Source organism: Babylonia areolata, chromosome 26, assembly GCF_041734735.1.
Source record: "Babylonia areolata isolate BAREFJ2019XMU chromosome 26, ASM4173473v1, whole genome shotgun sequence".
Taxonomy (NCBI): domain Eukaryota; kingdom Metazoa; phylum Mollusca; class Gastropoda; order Neogastropoda; family Buccinidae; genus Babylonia; species Babylonia areolata.
Genome location: NC_134901.1, coordinates 16,451,302 through 16,456,301, shown reverse-complemented (window position 1 = coordinate 16,456,301; position 5,000 = coordinate 16,451,302). Strand labels below are relative to the sequence as shown.

Here is a 5,000-nt window from a genome sequence, read left to right as displayed (position 1 = left end):
CACACACACACACACACACACACACACACACACAAAACTGTTGTTGTTGTTGGTGGTGGTGGTGGTGTTGTCTTCCCCCTCCCTACTAACTAAAATTCTAGTCACACCAAAAATCAGCAGACACGGCCCAGCCTTTCCAGACGTGAGCACAACACATAGGCTGTCAGATCGGGCTGTTTCTCCCTCTCTCTCTCTCTCTCTCTCTCTCTCTCTCTCTCTCATTTAAACACAGAGGAATGCTCAAGCACGCATCTGCGATAAACACCAAAGTACAGCGCGCGAACACATAGTTCAATCTGTGTCACACACATCGACACAGCACACAATATGGCATGCCCAGCGAGCTAGTATTGGAGAGAGAGAGAGAGAGAGAGAGAGAGAGAGAGGAATTGCTGCCAAGGCTGGCTAAATGTGTTTGTTTAACATTAATATAAACTTCTTTTTTTTCATAACTGTGATTATAACTATATTTCCGAAATTTGATGACGTTATGCAGTATGAACTGGATAGACTGCGACACCCAGTTGATAAAATAATCGGTATCATATTTGCATGTATTGTCTTGTGTCTCTTGAACCTTAAGGTTTCATGACAGTGATATTTTCTATTCTATTCTAAATAATAATATCAATTTTTTTTAAGAACTGTCTGGGTTTGTTCCAATGTACCTTTTATTGACTCACTTGTGTAAACAAAGTGAGTCTATGTTTTAACCCGGTGTTCGGTTGTCTGTGTGTGTGTGTGTGTGTGTGTCTGTCTGTCTGTCTGTCTGTGTGTCCGTGGTAAACTTTAACATTGACATTTTCTCTGCAAATACTTTGTCAATTGACACCAAATTAGGCATAAAAATAGGAAAGATTCAGTTCTTTCCAGTCATCTTGTTTAAAACAATATTGCACCTCTGGGATGGGAACAAAAAAATAAAAAAATGAAGCCTAATTATATGCAAACTGCATTTACTGTTATATTTATATTTTTTGTATTCTCTTAACTTGGAACTTTGATCCGATATTCTGACCCAACAACAAGAGCAGTCATTATTATCATTTTTTGTTCAAACAGGAACTTCTTTTGCTAAACATGGAAGTTTTATTTATTTTGCAAACGTTTTGGTGCAGATAGTAAAAAAGGGAAATTACTCTGTAATTAATGCTAGGGGACTTGATTCGAATCTGGTTAGGATTTCCACCCCCACCCCCCCACCACCCCCTTTTTTTAACGCGAAGCTTTATAATAACAAATACAGAACACATTTTAACGATTAGTTTTTTGTTTTTTTTAAGTGTATCACAAGTGAGTCTTGAAGGCCTTGCCTCTCTTGTTTACCTGTGCGCTAGCTGAATCGGTAGCGTAAGCAGCACTGACTTGAAGTTGTGTACCTTATGAATGGGGAGAGTTACCACTCTTTACTATTTGTTAATCATTTCATCTCCTGGCCTCATTATTTGTTAATTTCCAGTTAATAATATCAATGATGATGATGATGATAATGTTATATTATTAGTTCTGTCATTTTCGGACCAACGCCAACGGTATCAGTTCTGACATTGGTCAACAGCGAGAAATTGGAAACAGTCCATAGTTTCAAGTACCTGGGAGCAACAGTAACAGACTAAGGGATCAAAGCCTGAAAACGAGTATTGTCCAGGATTGCGCAAACAGACTAAGGGATCAAAGCCTGAAAACGAGTGTTGTCCAGGATTGCGCAAACAGAAAAAGGGATCAAGGCCTGAAAACGAGTATTGTCCAGGATTGCGCAAACAGAAAAAGGGATCAAGGCCTGAAAACGAGTGTTGTCCAGGATTGCGCAAACAGAAAAAGGGATCAAGGCCTGAAAACGAGTGTTGTCCAGGATTGCGCAAACAGAAAAAGGGATCAAGGCCTGAAAACGAGTATTGTCCAGGATTGCGCAAAGACTAAGGGATCAAGGCCTGAAAACGAGTGTTGTCCAGGATTGCGCAAACAGAAAAAGGGATCAAGGCCTGAAAACGAGTATTGTCCAGGATTGCGCAAAGACTAAGGGATCAAGGCCTGAAAACGAGTATTGTCCAGGATTGCGCAAACAGAAAAAGGGATCAAGGCCTGAAAACGAGTATTGTCCAGGATTGCGCAAACAGCCAAAGGGATCAAGGCCTGAAAACGAGTATTGTCCAGGATTGCGCAAACAGAAAAAGGGATCAAGGCCTGAAAACGAGTATTGTCCATGACTGCGCAAACAGACAAAGGGATCAAAGCCTGAAAACGAGTATTGTCCAGGATTGCGCAAACAGACAAAGGGATCAAAGCCTGAAAACGAGTATTGTCCAGGATTGCGCAAACAGAAAAAGGGATCAAGGCCTGAAAACGAGTGTTGTCCAGGATTGCGCAAACAGAAAAAGGGATCAAGGCCTGAAAACGAGTATTGTCCAGGATTGCGCAAAGACTAAGGGATCAAGGCCTGAAAACGAGTATTGTCCAGGATTGCGCAAAGACTAAGGGATCAAGGCCTGAAAACGAGTATTGTCCAGGATTGCGCAAACAGGAAAAGGGATCAAAGCCTGAAAACGAGTATTGTCCAGGATTGCGCAAACAGGAAAAGGGATCAAAGCCTGAAAACGAGTATTGTCCAGGACTGCGCAAACAGACAAAGGGATCAAAGCCTGAAAACGAGTATTGTCCAGGATTGCGCAAACAGGAAAAGGGATCAAAGCCTGAAAACGAGTGTTGTCCAGGATTGCGCAAACAGACAAAGGGATCAAAGCCTGAAAACGAGTATTGTCCAGGACTGCGCAAAGAGACTAAGGGATCAAAGCCTGAAAACGAGTATTGTCCAGGATTGCGCAAACAGACAAAGGGATCAAGGCCTGAAAACGAGTATTGTCCAGGACTGCGCAAACAGACAAAGGGATCAAAGCCTGAAAACGAGTATTGTCCAGGATTGCGCAAACAGCCAAAGGGATCAAGGCCTGAAAACGAGTATTGTCCAGGATTGCGCAAACAGAAAAAGGGATCAAGGCCTGAAAACGAGTATTGTCCAGGATTGCGCAAACAGAAAAAGGGATCAAGGCCTGAAAACGAGTATTGTCCGGGATTGCGCAAACAACAACAACAGAACTGACGAAAATGAAGACTGTTTTGAGGAACAAGAACAACGCACTCGGCACAAAGATCAGACTGGTGCGCTGCTTGGTCATCTCAGTATTCTTGTATGCCTGTGAGTCATGGACGTGGACAACTGACGTGGAGAAACCCCTGCAGAACAGACAGCCAGACAACAGAACATCTGCTGCAGTCCTGCCCGCTCCACCAAGCGCTCCGAGAGAAAACCTGGCCCGACCCAATCCCATCGGCCCTGCGGAAGCTCTACGGAGGACTGGAGGACCTGCGACGTACTGCCGCCTTCGTCGAGGAGACGGGGGGAATCCATCTGATAAATGAGGAACGAGACAACAACGTGGAGAAAAAGATACAGGCCACAGAGATGAGATACTTTCAGGAAAAACTCCTGGGCATCTCTTACAGAGATCACATCACCGTCACCAGTCAAGAAGTCAGAAACAGAGTCATTCAAACTATCGGATCCTATGAAGATCTACCACCAGAGTGAAGAATTGTACATCAAACTGGTATGGGCACGTTCCACGATCAGTATAGGACTTGCAAAGACAATCCCGCAAGACGCAGTGCAAGGAAGAAGGAGGAGAAGGAGAGGAGGAGAGACAGACAGTAAAAAAAAAAAAAAAAAAAAAAAAAAAGGGGGGGTGGGGGGGGCAGGGGGCGGGGGACAACAACCCAGGATGTTAGGCCTGGAGGAACAGAGAGACATGGAGGGAACTGATTGCCAGGTCATCAGTGGTGCCCCCATTGTCTTGAGACTACGGGATAGGAGGAGGAGAAGTAGAAGAGAAGAACGAGGAGGAGGAGAAGAAGCGAAGCAGAAGAGGAGGAGGAGAAGAAGAAGAGGAGGAGGAGAAGAAGAGGAGGAGGAGGAGAAGAAGAGGAGGAGAAGAAGAAGAAGAAGAAGAAGAAGAAGAGGAGGAGGAGAAGAGATGAAGAAGAGGAGGAGGAGAAGAGAAGAAGAGGAGGAGGAGGAGAAGAAGAGGAGGAGGAGAAGAAGAAGAGGAGGAGGAGGAGAAGGAGAAGAAGAAGAGGAGGAGGAGAAGAAGAAGAGGAGGAGAAGAAGAAGAGGAGGAGGAGAAGAAGAGGAGGAAGAGGAGGAGGAGAAGAGAAGGAGGAGGAGGATATCATCTGTTACCATTGTCGTGCTGGCCAGGTAAACAGATTTCACCTTATAAGAATGATCTGTTGTTGTTGTCTTCAGTTTAACGTCTTTCCACTTGAAGTGATATTAGACGGGGGAAAAAAAACAACAAAAAAAACAAAAAAAAAACCAAAAAAACCGTGGGGGTAGGGGCTGTGAGAGGGGGAGGGGTAAAAGTGTGTGTATGTGTGGAGGGTGAATAGGGAGAGACAACGCTAGGAAAAATGGAAACGTTATAAACGCCAACATCAAACAAATATAACATCTATAACAAATGTCCTATAGGACTATGCAGCAAACCTTCTGCAATAACAAATAACATATTGGAATTGTTAATAACACATTCAAAAGAACTTTTGGTGAAGTCTGGCAAAAAACATTTTAGATTCTGACATTCGAATATTACATGGTTGCTAGAAATATGTTCTCCACATATACATCTGACATCTTTGCTGAACTTTGTTACAAGAATGATCTGTGTGTGTGTGTGTGTGTGTGTGTGTGTGTTGCATCGACACCATCACCAAGACGTAGTTCCCCTTCAGGGGCATCACACCAGACATGATTTCCACAGCGGCACCAAGGAGAGAGAGAGAGAGAGAGAGATAACCGTGACATACGTAAGTCTTCTCAGGAAAGGACTTTATTAAAATGTGCTTGTTGTCCTGTTTAAAACCGCGGTATTTTGTGATATACTGGAAAACGAAAGTATTGTTCAAACCACTATAGACAGAGACGCAGGGCCATGGCTCCGCGTATC

The 5,000-nt window shown here is 43.7% G+C and overlaps 1 protein-coding gene across 2 annotated transcripts in view; it reads right to left on the bottom strand.

Annotated features, from left to right (window-relative positions):
- Positions 1 to 5,000, bottom strand: part of LOC143300538 (uncharacterized) — a 42,431-nt gene that overhangs the window by 21,406 nt on the left and 16,025 nt on the right. The window lies entirely within an intron of this gene.